This window comes from Vanessa cardui, chromosome 21 (assembly GCF_905220365.1).
Source record: "Vanessa cardui chromosome 21, ilVanCard2.1, whole genome shotgun sequence".
Taxonomy (NCBI): Eukaryota; Metazoa; Arthropoda; class Insecta; order Lepidoptera; family Nymphalidae; genus Vanessa; species Vanessa cardui.
Genome location: NC_061143.1, coordinates 9,345,456 through 9,361,150, shown reverse-complemented (window position 1 = coordinate 9,361,150; position 15,695 = coordinate 9,345,456). Strand labels below are relative to the sequence as shown.

Here is a 15,695-nt window from a genome sequence, read left to right as displayed (position 1 = left end):
TGATGTTGGCTTTTTATTTACAAACATAAGTAAAACAATCATTTGCATGGTTCCAATTGAAAACAAAAATACATATAAACTTTCATCCCGAATCCACTCTTGGGTGATGAAATTTCAAAAACACTGTAGCAGCTTTACTTTACAAACATATACTTAAATACTAATTACCGTGTTTCAAATACTGTAAAAAGTGTATGCAAAATTTCATCCCCCATTGAAACTCACAAAACAATCTCTTTTTAAAATCCAAAATTACGTATTTCACACTAACGTTCAATTTAATAAACCAAAGACGGTTACCTTTTGGAATAATAAATTAATACATTATTTTATTATCAATTCAGGTAATATCCTCAAGTCTGGAGACACTAGTATTAATGAATAAACGCGAATTAAATCTTGATTATACTCATTTGCGAACAAATGTTTATATTTATTTAATCTAAATAAAATATTGTTTAAAAGAATATTCAAAATTAACATAAGCGAATTCAAACGCAATATTTTGTTTAAAATTCGTACAGCAAGACAAGCCTCGGTTTAAGCCCCTACAATAATATTATATTCACTTTTTCAAACACGCTTCAATTTTAATAAGCCGCTAAGCTTGTTTAGGGCACGTACATCCCCAAAAAAGTAGTAAAATATATTTCTGTATAAACTTAAATAATATTTATATGCAAGTCAAATATTATTTGCAAAGCCAAATGTTTATAAACCCTGGCTAAAATATTTAATCTACACAAATAGATAAAATTGTTTGTGATTTCTAAATAACTTCAAAGCTTTGTTTTGCTTCTGTTAATATTGTTAGGTTGTAGGGTATTTTTTTTAATTTATCATTTGTATAACGCGAATAAAATTACGTAGTATGTACAGCGAATTACAGAAACATTCGAATATTAAAATGACACAATATTTTTGACACAAATTAAAAAAAAAATAAGTACACAAAACTATTTTATAATTTTTGGCATAATATTTTTTACCGATTGTAGATAAAATTAAAAAAAAAAAACTTTTAAGTTGTAACGACCGTGAGTCACAAACACTTAAAATGCCTTTTTTACATCGAACAATTCGACAAAACAATACGTAAGTTTGGAATGTCACCGTGTGTGGTGATTGACTGTCTATTAAGGAGAAGCAGTAGTAATCGATAAAATTAATAAAATTTGATTTGATTTTAAACATTCTGGATACAGTACATTTTGTGTAGAGTATATTCTAAGCTACTTATATACGTACAAGCAATCCTTCGCTCGGGTGCAATACTAACACTAAATAGTATATTTACAGAATTATTTTAAAAATGGAATTAAACAGTTCGCAAAATTAAAATGACGTATATCACTAGGCCCAAACACCCATAACGAATTCCTTTCAAACTGAGACGTATCATCTCATCTTTATTGCCCGAATACCGAGAATGTCCGTACCTTAAGTACCATATTAACATGCACGGCCCGTGCATTCCTACTTCACTTTGTCGGTCGATTTAGAACTATGTGGCTAAAGGTATTATTTTGTTCAGCCTCAAAGCAAAATAATATTCCAAATTTAAATTTCGTATCATCGTTTCTGAACTGTATTATAAAACAATTATAGTGCGACTTTTATTTTATTTTCGTGGGCATTACTTTTTGTTCTAAACGCCTTTAAATAAAACTATATTCGAAATTCAAATTTTGTCTCATCGTTACTGCTCCGTTAAAAAAGTCTACTATATTTTCTTTATTATTCAATTTAAGAATTCCTAATTCAAAAATGTAAAAGAATTTTTTTTTACGAAATATTATTTTACCAATACTTTACGTTCGAAAAACTCCTAAAAACTATTGAATAAATAAACGTTTAGTAAAGTTATATTTCATATGAATGCAACAAGTTGATTGCTAACTACAACTCGCATGTGTATCAACGGGTTTAGATAGTCTTGGCTAGGGCTGCCATCGGCCCGAATTTACCCGGACCTGTCCTTATTTGGTACATCCGGAGAGCGTCCGGGCATGTTCTACACGATTCAATTTACTCAACATACACATTGTTTGACTGTCAACTACATTATTTGATAAACAGCTCACATACACCGGATCCCATTAGAATAATGTTGGAGATCTGGAAACATTAACATATAGCAACTCTTAGACAATTTTCGAAATCAAGAATAAGACCAGTTTCAATATCCACCTTTATATCTCAGATGAACATAATACCTACCTACCTTCTTATTTTATGTAACTTATAAATAAAACAAAATTTATTAATCACAGTTTAATTCGTTAGTCAGGAGAAACTGAGCATTGAAACGGTATTACCTAATTACATACAGGTACGGAAGCAAAATTGGCCACTTGATAATAAGTGGTCACCACCACCCATAGACAATGGATTGAGAAATATTACCCATTCCTTACATTGCAAATGCAATGCAAGTTTGTTGTTGGTTCTTCTCGGTAGAATCTATTTTCCGAACCGACGGTAGCTTCACTTAATATAGTTGTAAAAGGACGATTCAATAGTGCTTGTAAAAGCCTACTGGAATAGAGTATATTTTGATTTTGATTTTACACCGCCTAACTTAAGTTGAGTTTCTTTCTCGTATAAGATTTTTAGATTTCACAAGGTTCATCTTGTGATTTAAAATACACACAACTGAGTTTCCTTCTCGTAATAGTCTACTTTAATTAACACTCGATGATAATGGCTTAAATGGCTATAATGAGACTAAATAATAAGACTAACATGACTTTGTATTTTTTTTTAATGTTAAAAAAGAGTAACTACTCACTTTGTTGCCGGTTCTTCTCGATAGAATCTACTTTCCGAACCGGTGGTAGCTTCACTTAATTGACGATTCAAAAGTGCTTGTAAAAGCCAACTTGAATAAAGTTTATTTTGATTTTGATTTGATTAAAAAATGTATCAACATAAGTACTTTGTCAAAGACAGCCCTATTCTTGACGAATGTGGGCGCCTTAGCTACCGGTCACACGAGTAAACTACCTTGAACTGCTTTACCGACATTAGACGTACTTTGATTACGCACGACAGGTTTCTTGTCGCTAAAACTTCGTGATTAAATTCCTCGATTGTTTTCAAAAAGTTTTAATTATTCTTCGCGTAATTAAATAATTTATTACTTTAATTTAATTATACCCCGGTTTGCTAAGCAGCGGAAAGTAGGCCAAAGTTAATAAAAACCTAATTAATACGAATTCGTTGTTCTTTGTTACAATTAGGTACCTTGTCGAATTAAAAGGATATCTTTATATATATAAATCCTTCTATATATTTCGACTAATTTCTATTAAATTTATTATTATATACACAATCAAGTGAGCATCTAGATTAGACCTGAAAGAAAGCTGCGATTGAGATCACAGTGGGGAAAAATATCTATATTTAAAAAAGAGGGACATATTAATTCCACCCCGGGGTAACCAATATATTGGTGAACTTTGAAGTACCTTTTTATGTGCCTCTTGAGCAGTCCCATATTGCAATTTTGGGCGCCAAGTTTGGTAGAAATAGTTTGCATCATTGCAATATGTATTCTGTATATATTTTACGTTTCCAGAATTGATCTTGAAATTTGGTACATAGTGAGATCTTAAATTAATCGATTTAATTGTTTATTCGATTTTGAATACTTGGAAACAAAGACCGAATATGTCAGATTGACTTAATCTAGCTAACAAAGGAGTTAACTTATACAGTATATGTTCCAACAAATGTATTCCTTTCTTTTTATAAAGATATAGAATTTCATTTTGCAGGATTAGGTCTAACCTAATCGGCTGTTTTTATTTTAAAATAAGCCCTCAATCCTTGTATCAAGATGCATTTTCCAGTAACACTAGAAAGATAACTTCAGAGCAATGCAATAGATATAACCATCAGGACCAACGGATTGTCATCAATATACAAATGCAAGTATGACGTGCGCACCACGCCTCGCCACTGAGCTAAGCAGATGTGGAGTGAATAGAATGACGTCACGGCATATTGTATGCATACGGACTGTTTTGTCATGTACCAACACCAACACATGTTTTTGTAGGAATGGGTCACTCTGTATAGGGTTGCCACAATTGTTATTGCAATGAGTTCGAGTTGAAGAAAAGAGGTTAAAAAAAGTGACAAAAGTCCACGCTGATTATGCCATAAAGTACGGCTGTGATATAATCTGTGCTTTCTAATTTTATTTAATCAATTTTTAATTTATTTTTTTGTTTTTGTTTAACATCGAAATTATTTGTGTATTTTTGTGTTCTTAAATAATTTTATTATTTATATGATAAAAGTATTGATTAAGAAATATAATTTAAATTAGAAATATTTGTATCCTAAATAATAAATGTAATTTAATTCACACTATTCTCCAATCTGAGCTCTATCTAAAATCTAATTATGGCGAAAGAAATAAAAAAAATATTTCCTAATATTTATTTGGGTTACTGTGGGCGGCAAATTTGGTTGCAAGATGACATTCATTATGAAATTGGTTCGTAATTTAAATCCGTATAATACTCGAATACCAATAAGACTCGAAAATAAAACTTCCATAATACGGAGTGTAGGATACTTAATAAAAATTACGATACTTTTTAAATTGAATGTATTATACGTATATCATTATTTAAATTAAAAAAAAAAGTATTTATGTACATATTTTTAAACATCAATTTGACTACGATGACGTATACTATTTTATTTTATATCAAAACTGTCATTAAATAAACGTCCTATGAATAGTTTCCATTCACCATTTTTATCTATTATAGAGCTCATAATTCAAAGTTCTACGTATAAAATATCAATATAAAATTCTAAATTAGATTTTAGCAATAATAATTTTGTCATGTCAGCCGGTCTAATTTAATTTGTTGCCAATGCAATGAAATTGATATCTAATAGCATAAATATATTATTGCAATGGACGTGACTCAATCACACGGCCGCCATTTTGTCAAACAAAAAGTCTTTACTTAGAATTTCTAAGTTAGTCAAATTTAAACTGTATTCACTAGAACATAGAACAACGTTCGAAAAATTAAAAAAAAAAGATAATTTATCTGTAAAAGTCGATTTAATTTATTCTATAAAAAATCATTATCGAAATCGTTCATACGTTACAAATTCAGGTTTTTATATTGCAATTAATTTTAAACAGTGTTATTATGAAATTAAATATACTTATTATGATGTTAATTAGCAGATAATGTAACCTTTTTAATATACAATTTAAATTACAGTCAAACTGGGTCAAATAGTGTCATGAAGATAAAAATATCGACGCAATATTTGGAAATTATCTGTCATTTAAGATGATAAAATCACAAGAATTAAACATAATAATATCAAATTACACCATAAACGACATCATAATTAAAAAATTGGCACGAAAAAATACTTACACTGCCGTTTTAAAATAAAATAAAAAAAAAACTTTAAATGGTTTGTACCAAACGTCAAAGGAAGGTATTTTAATTAAAATTTTGCATACGTCATGATTTAGAAAAACAAAACAGAAACGCTCAAGGGCGTTCCCGCGCATTTCGATTAAAACGGGTGCAGACTGCAGAACTTTTGTTCCCGATTAGTTAGGTAACATTGTGTTACCGCTCTAATTAAGACGTATGCTCATCAGCTGTTCCGGACGCTTGTATTTATTTTTAATTAAATTGTAAAGCACGAGTCGTATCTACTACTTTGTTCGTGTATTGATTTGGTTTGTTTTCGTTAGCAACTGAGAATTATTTTATTTTGCGAGATCAAATCCAAATTAATCAATTAATTATATTATTATTTAGATACTTATAAATAAAATAATATTCTCATATATATCAATTATACTATTAATTAATATATTATTAAATTATTATATATTATCGCTGGAAGTTACTTCTACTATTATAATATATTATTATAATATGAACACGTAATCATTTTCGCACAATCGATTAACTGACCATTGTATCGATTGCAATATAAAAGTATGTATACCGTAATCATTTAATTGATTATATACTTTTAATTATCTTGGTCATACATTTTCTGTTATATATCAATATTGATCAGAATTAATTAAAAGTGGTCTGCGTTACTGCACAAGTGATAAGAGTTATTGTCTCTGTTTATTTGTATAAAACTGACAGAGACGACTAATGTTTTACCAAATATTCAATAAGGTAGCCAATGATCAGCTGTCATAGAATATTACATAAAAAAACCAATTGGCGAATGATCGAAGTTTAGATAAACAAGGAATGTCAACCACTAAAATCATTTCCTTGTGCCCGCATGCGGTTTGCCATAAATGTAAAAGTGCCTTAACACCAGGCATCTTGTAACGGTCGGGGTTGCCCGCTACAATAAACTGAGAATAAACGAAGCGATAAATCAAAGTACAATTCTGAGCGCGATGTTGCCACTTGCAAAAACTAAAAACGCATGACGCATAGAGTAATAAAATGGAAGTGACATGAATCCAGGTGTTATAATATTCCCTTTTTTTTTCATAAGAATTAGTCAAATCAATTAAAACCACATACTTTTTTTTAAATAGGCTAGGTTAGGTTAGGCTATAGGTTTTACAAGCACTTTTGAATTGTATACAAACTATTTTAAGTGAAGCTACCAAGTATATAAGTGGGTTAAGTGAAATAAGTTTCAACATGGCAGTATCATTATTATATCGACTTACAAGTTGAACAAGAGAATGATTCAAAGACAATCGCATGAAATTAAATATTTATAAAATAAGTTAAGCAATGTTTAATAATGCAGTTTCTCAGATGTTTATACCAAGTAACACTATAGACAGTTTCTTTTTCATAGCCAAATTTGAATTTTTGAATTTCGAATTTGTTGTAATTTTGATATAGAGCAAGTTTGGATTCAAGGAAGAAAATATGACATATATCTCTTTGCCTAACCACTAAATTGGATGAATCATCAAAGAAAATATATACCATACTACATCAGGTTAAATAAATCACAGATTAAAAAAACCATTGAAGATCTACCCTAGTTAATGCTTTCAAATAATATCGAGCAAAAATATCTCTGTAATAGCACAAATAATGGATCCGTAGGCTTTTTTTTCTAAAAAAAAACAACTTATACCATTTCTGATATTCATTTAAGTTCAGAACTCAAATGTAATTGAATAACACCGGTTGCTCTCAGATGATTGTAACAATAAAATTAAGTTTGGAAGTAAGTATTCGTTTAGTGATAAGATTTTTTATAGTGTTATTTCGTAATGCCAATTTACTGTCGACAAGTCCTTTATAGCAACATTTAATAGCCATTCTGATGCATCTTTCGACACGTTTAATATATCACTCCATGATAAATGGTACCGCCTTGTCATTTACTAAAGATTATTAACTTTCCATATACAATTGATACCTAATTAAAACATAATGTAAAATAAAATAACATTTTTGTCTTGATAACTGTTATTTATGATTTCAATGGCTTATCACTGTGTAGTCTTTTTTTCATTAATTAAAAAAAATATTTTTTTTTAAAATGGAATTTTGTCATTCGAATTGAAAACAAAGGATCAAAAAGGCTTAAGTTCTAGAGGAGTCCTCAATGTAAAAGTCATTTTGGTAGCACGAATAAGTTCCTTATATCTACATAGTCACTTCCCATCGTCTATAGGTTTAGACCTTTTAAGCTATGTAACGTATTTTAATGCGGTTCTCATGAATAAACGGAGTGTATCGTAGAATCGAGAGAATTACAACTATGTTTGTACTTCAAACTAAAATATTTATATAGACGTATTGTACCCGTTAGTTAGGTTAACTAATTATTTGTAAATAAGCAAATATATCAACTTTACACCTGAAACTCATATTATCATCCGTATGTCACTTGGTGGTAGGGCCTTCTGCTGGCCCGTCCGGGTAGGTACCACCCACTCATTCTTTCGCCAAATAACAGTACTCAGTATTGTTGTGTTCCGATTTGAAGGGTGAGTGAGCCAGTGTAACTACAGGCACAAGGGACATAACATCCTAGTTTCCAAGATTGGTGGCACATTGACGATTTAAAGAATAGTTAATATTTCTTACAGCGTCATTGTCTATGGGTGATGGTGACCACTTAGCATTAGGTGGCCCATATGCTAGTCCGACATCTATAACATAAAAAAAAATCTACGGCTACGGATAAATTTTAATGACTTTGACTGACTGACTATGGATGACTAATTTATTAATTACGGACAGGATTGACTAGGTACGTCTCGGACCCCTTTATCATTTCTCTACCACACGGAAATTATGTAATTACTATGTGTTTTTACATAAGACAAATTTTCAGCCAAATACGAACTATAGGAGGCTTCAACAAATTCACTAACAATTATTATTCCAATACTGGTCTCTACCTCACCTCCACATCAGCTAGGGGCCTCAATTACTACTTACTAACCGGCTGATGAATATTACGGCTTTGAGTTCAGCGTGTCAAGTAAATACGACATAAGTTTAATATTACAAAGCCTTAAAGCTTAAGAATCAATGTTCTAGAAGATACTACTAAAAATTAATTAATTCCTATATTTTATTAAGTCTTACCTTTATTAAGAACACTTCAAAGAAGTAATATTTGATGTAATAAATCAATTTATTGAATTAAGCACAAGAACGCTCAATAAATATCTCTGTTTATTTATATAGATAAGATAGATAAGTTAACAAGTTAATCTTTATCGGATATTGCGATTTTAAATGTCTCCCCTTAACAATTACACATGAGCGTAGTGGATTAAAGCTTCAAAAATGAGGAGGCCTTATGAGATTGATGTAAACGGGGCATTAATATTATCTTTTTTAAAGCTTAGGATAGACTTTTAAATTATAAATTGTTAAAATCAATTTAAACAATTGACCACGGATGTTTTTATAATAGCAATAAAAAAGGTATTATATTCCTATATAAATTGAAGTTACAATTATAAAATAAATCGACACAAAGTTGAACAATTTAAAAGGTCATAAGTTCAAATGAAACTGAGATTACGTGTGGAGATTCATACATCAAACTAGATATGCGCGTGCGCAACCTAAGTGCCATCTTTCGTAATCGAAGTGACAACTTGATGTGCCATAATGTCGGCCATCTTTGTTATGCTGTAAATAATATATTTCGCAAGAATAATACCGGACTTTATTCTGTTTCTTCGATTTTAAGAGTATGAACGTATTTTTAACTTTGTAGCTTAATACTAAATGTAATTATGTAAACATGTCGAATTGTTAAAAACAAATAGCTCAGCTAATAAAATCGCTCGGTATACGCAAGAGGCCATGTATTTGGGCTAATTACAAACGTTCCGTCTCTCTCTTTTGTGTCGTAAAAGAGTGAGAAAAACTACTGGCCTAAATCAACACGTGTGAAATCGACTTTTCCATTTTAAATAATGATGATTTGTTCGTAAAACTTTCTTCCGCAATCAAACTCAATCATTTTCTCATATTTATTTATTAACTCAAATTGAATTTCTTTTATTGTAAGCCCTTATAAGACCAAATTGACTTTTTTTGCTTGTGTGAGTAATATATTTTATATGTATGTACGTACCTATATATCTACAAATAAATGAGAAAATTGTCTTTTAGATTAGGCCTTTGACAATTGCAAAAAAATGATTTAATATATAGAAATATTTCATAGTTATTTATGTTAATAGTTTTTTAAGTTTCGTAATATTAGTAGCTTATTATTAAAATCTTATAACTGCCAAAATGTTTTTTTTTTAAAGTTTGTTTTTAGACAGTGTGAAAGAAATAAACAGACTGTCCAATTTTTTCTGCCGATCCGTTGGTAGATTTTTCACTATCAAGCAAAGTATAACATTTTAGTGTAATGCCTTAGTTTTATTTTCAAAATAAAATTTTTGGCTTTGAATATTTAATATATTATATATAACTATGTAACAATGTTAACAAATCGACAATGATTTTTACCTTACCAATTAAATAAAATAATATAAATTCATCTTTATATAATAAATCATTCAAATAATAATTCATACAAATTTATTGAGATATTAGTATAAATTACAATCAAATGACATTAGGTATAACAATGGGGCAAATTTTATCGAAAACGAAAGACAATTGTGAGGTGAGTTAGGGGTCACACACACACACACAAACATACACACACATGTATCGATAATTCATGTATCAATTATCTGAGGAATGGATGTCTCTATTTGAATGTACCTATTAACATAGTATAGTAGAGATAATTGAAAATTGTACTCAAAATATTTGAATTTGAATGGTTGAATTTTTTCTAATAATTACTAAGATATCTTTGTATATAATTTATTGACATACTATAATGAAAACGGTGGAAAAGAGTAACTGATAAGTTAATTCTTCTCGGTAGACCTACTCTCCGGTATGGTACCATTACATTTGATTAACTAACACTGTAAAATTACGATTTCAAAGTGATTTTATTGCTTACTTGAAATTAAATACGTATATTGATATTTGTTGCTTTGATATGTCGTATCATCATTATTTAGTAAATACAATGTCGCTTACCACTGTCTGTCCCTACGTATGCTTAAATCTATCAAATTACGCGACGGATTTAGATGCGGTTTTCTTCAATAGATAGAGTGATTCGACAGGAAGGTTTTTCTATGCAATACATGGCCAATATAGTAAAGAAACACTGATAATTTTAGATGTTTCAAATGTAATAATCTTGAAAAAAGTAATCTTGAATAAAGAAATTCTGTAGTATATTTAGTATCAGCATTCCACCGGCAATAAGTAACTATCATTAGGTAATATTGTAGATTGCCGTGTGGTCGCCGTGTGGTCGGTGGTCAAGAATAGAGCAACTTCATCGCAACTGGTAGTTTGGTGACGTAACAGAGTAGGGATATTTAACCGTAAAACATACATCAATTCATCAACAGTGACGTCACAAAAATGCGTAGTGACGAAAAGCTATAAGTCTCTATTAAGTTCCGTCAGACAGGACATGTTTTGATAATGGATAAGGCTGGAGTACCTAAGCGTGTGACGGCATACCTGACGGCATGTCATGGAAAAGTAAATCTAGGTATCTATGTGAAGAATTGGAGAGAAAAAGCTAACGACTATGACCAGGCTAAGCGCCACAGTTGTAAAACCTTGGATCAAGATAATGAGATTTTTTAAATTAAGAACACAACGATTTGTTTTAATCAAAAAGATCGACAGAATAGTTCTTTCAGAAAAAATAATCTATCATTTTAATGTATTATAAAAATTCTATGAGACATATAATATATTTGTCCTTGTTACACATATATGATACAAACAAGTGAACTTTGCATCTATTTTATATATTAAATCTATTCATATTTCATTTACAGAAACATAATATGTTTATTATGAAATAAAATCAGCGAAACGAAAAAGTATTTAATGTAATTATATATTGGAAGTCAATATTTTCATGGTCATCATCATAACGATCTGATGACGATGACATGACTGACAATCAAAACCAATATAGACTTATTTCAATTAAAAAAAAAAATACTGCGTTGAGTGTACGAATGAATTAATTTATAGAAAGTGTCACTCGAGATTTAAAGTATTCTAACGGAATCCCATACAATCAGTCAGTTGAGACATTTAAAATTTATGGTGGAATACACAAACTCACATACATATATACTATATATGTAGATCATAAACAATTTCGTTAACCAATTAAAAAAAAACAATGTTCTGTATTCAAATAAGCCTGCCAAGTTCGTTTAAAATTATTTTGAAAATAAATTAAGGTTTGATATTCAGTGAAAAATAAATTTTATCGACAAGAATTGAGATGGAACTCCATATATATACAAAAAAAGCAATTGTTACGAAATCCGGTCGTAATGACGAATCCTGACCGCAATTCTCTGGACGAAAACAAAACCAGACCGCTTGTCACCAAAAAGGGGGTTGAATCTTATAAAACCTTTTTTTTATGTTCAATTAGTCATCCATAAAGAAACAATTAACAAATTTGTTAATTTATCTTTTAATTTATTTTTTGTTTCACTCCTTTTATAAACAGTTATTGATAAACTAGCTGTGCCCCCGACCTTGTACGCATTTAAATTTAACGAAAATAAAATATATTTAAGCCTAAGTTACTCCCTATTATATCATGTATCCGCCACTGAAAGTTCCGTCAAAATCGGTCCAGCCGTTCCAGAGATTAGCCGGAACAAACAGGCAGACAGACAGACAAACTGACGAAAATTGTAAAAAATGTTATTTTGGTATATGTACCGTGTATAAGATATATATGCATTAAATAAAATGTCTTTTTTTATATTACAAACAGACACTCCAATTTTATTATTTGTATAGATTAAATACAATGAACTTCGTTATTATTAACTTTCTCAGTCAATTGTAAGTGTAACATAAGTGTGTCCCACACTTCCGATGAGGCAGTGATCCGACTCGACCGGAAAAAGATATAAGCAGAACACCGACTTACGTGTAATCTGAACCAAGCATGTCTTGACAAAAAATTCGATTACTTTTTATTTGTCCGATTTGGACTTTGAACTTGGGGCCTCGGAATATGAAACTAGATCAAACAAGCAGTTCATTTCAATATTATAACTAAACTAGTGACCCGCCCCGGCTTCGCACGGGTGTAATGCCAATACTAAATATACCGTAGACTTGATTTATTTACGACATCACATTAGAAACTTTTAAAATTATCAGTGTTTCTATACTATATTGTTCATGTTTTATAATTATATAAAAACCTTCCTCTCGAATCACTCTATCTATTTAAAAAAAACGCGTAAAAATCCGTTGCGAAAATTTAAAGACCTACATAGGGACAGAGCAGTACGCGACTTCGTTTTATACTATGTAAAGACATATTATTATTCACGTTATTTTTTTGTTATATATTTTTGTGACATAGGGACAGAAAAATGGACTTTGTTTTATACAATGTAGTATGTAGTGATACCGATTGTCCGAAAATTGATATCATTTTATTATTTCCTTGTTTACATATAGTTCATATAAAATGAAATTGAAAACTCTTTGGTCCACTAATATGGTGAAACATCTCTTTTTCATTTAAAAGGGGCTTTTAACGTAACACGAACATACGCAATTTTATTATATTTTAGAATATACGTCGTAAGCGATAAATTTCAATTTTGTTCTGCATACACGTATCTCGATGAAATTTTATAAATTTATGTTCGGACATTTTAACGAGATTAGATCACACGGGAATATATCCGATCGTAGTTTTCATTTTTCCGATGATATATTATAAATTATCTAAAATCCTACGCTTACGCTTATTAAAATCAAATTAACTCGAATCTGACAGCGAATTATTCGATGACAGCTGTCAAAACTATGATTTCGATCGTTTCAGAAACAGTTGATAAAAATGTCAATTTAAAAATCGAATAATTTGTTTTTAATCAAAATTATGAAGCAGTATAAAGCATACAATAGTATAGCTATTGTTATTCGCATTCGTAAATTCATAATACGCATCAAAATGCATAGATGCATGCAGTTATATTTGAAATACGGGCAAAGCCGGAGGCGTTTACAAGTTCGAGAATAAATTTAAATACAACGGCTGGACGCGATGTTGAGGGTCTTACATAGGCTGATTATATTTTAAACAATATCAAATAATTCCTATATTTGTAAAAAAATGTTACGAAAATAGTTTTGACGAATTATTTTTGGGAGATGGCAAGGTTAGAATGCGCGCCTCTTAACTGATGACTGCTCAAACCCAGGCAAGCACCACTGAATATTCATGTGCTTAATTTGTAGGGGAAACCTGCATGTGTCTTATTTCATAGAAATTCTGCTACATGTGTGTTCCACCAACAAGCATTAGAGCAGCGTGCTGGAATATGTTCCAAACCTTCTCTTTAGAGGGAGAGGAGGCCTTAGCCCAGCAGTGGCAAATTTACAGGCTGTTGTTGTTGTTTGTTGTAAACTAAAAATCAAAATAAAATACACTGGATTATAACAGAATGTCATAAGCGACATGTAGAAGTTATGACACGTAACCCCTACGAAATAACGTATCACCGTAAGTGGCTTTTCAACGTTTGACAATTGTGATACGATGTAAATTTGAACAGAATAGTACTGCAATTTTTTTGCACGACTCGTGATGCGAAGCGGTCAAATTTCTTTTTCGTTTTTTTTTGACGACTTTTTTAGTAAACTCTTGTTTGTTCATGGAATCGAGGTAGTTTTTCGTTCGTTGTAAAATAATTGAATAGAATTTAATTTTGTACTTCAAAATGTAATATGTATTTGATAAAACGTAAAAAAACAGCCTTAAAACACGATAACATATATAATTGAATCTTGGGAATGGTTAGCTTAGTTACTTAGCGTTTCATTATTTTTCATTAAAAAAAAACAAAAGGCAATCTATAATATCAAAATATATATATATATCTATTTTTTTAATGAAAATTTTTAGTAAGTATATAAATACTTATTTTTTTTTTCTTTTAATGTGTACGTAATAAATTTTGGATTTACAAAATATTTTTGAATAAAGCAGATTTCAAATATGTTGAATTTGTATAAGGAAAATACTATTCAACGATATATAACAATGATAAATTAGAAGTTATATTTTAATTCGATCAATCAGCCTGTATATCGTGTATATAAACTGGATACTATATGTCACTATCGCACGGAGTAATCTCCTAGCATTGTATGACGAGATAAAATTTTATTGACCGCCAACATTCGCGCGCACATCGATACATAAATTCAATATGTAAAACAATTGTTATCAGCCTGCAACTATTGTATATACATAGAATAAATCGAACTTTTACCGCGCTTTTTTTTTTAAAGTTAATGAATTATTGTATACAGCCACAGTTGACAGTTACGGAAATAGAATATTTTTTATTCGGGTTTGCATTTTCGACCACCTCGAGTCGAGTGGTGTGTACACCAGTCTCATGGGTACGCCACTCCGAGGTCCCGGGTTCGATTCCGAGTCATTGTAGATGATCATTGGTTTTCTATGTTGTCTTGGGTCTGGGTGTTTGTGGTACCGTCGTTTCTTCTGATTTTCCAAAAATTACATTGGGATTAGAGTAATGTATTGTAGTGCAATATTTATTATTGTTATTTAATCAACGACTTCGATATTTTAAATTTAAAAAAAGAATTTTAATTTGTTATACTAACAATATTTTTAATAATTCACAAGTGTAAAATTAATTTATAGTATTTATCGATAAATGGACGGTTCGTCTAAGTGATGTATATATGTCATCATTTGTGGTGTTACCTAAACTCGCATCAGTGTCATCGACCCAAATACCCGTTGTACGAACAGTGGGTCTTGTGATTCGAGTGAACGAGGAAGCGTGTTTTTCGATATAGGTCAACTTTGAGATTTAGTGATGGGATCATCGATTCGATAAACAATTGAGTCCTATAATAGAGGAGATCAAAAAAGTAAGTTTTATATCGATAATTTGTATTAAATATTGTGAATTATTTTATAGACCTTTATTCGTTTGAAATTAGAAGGCTATGTGTAACATTCATATTTGATCAAAAAAATGACCTTAACTGTTTTATTGACACGGCAAATTTAATTAAAGTCGTCTCAGC

General features: G+C 30.3%; 1 protein-coding gene across 2 annotated transcripts in view; it reads right to left on the bottom strand.

Moving 5' to 3' along the window:
- The window catches only part of LOC124538724 (rho GTPase-activating protein 7), a 273,161-nt gene that overhangs the window by 202,108 nt on the left and 55,358 nt on the right, over positions 1 to 15,695 (bottom strand). The window lies entirely within an intron of this gene.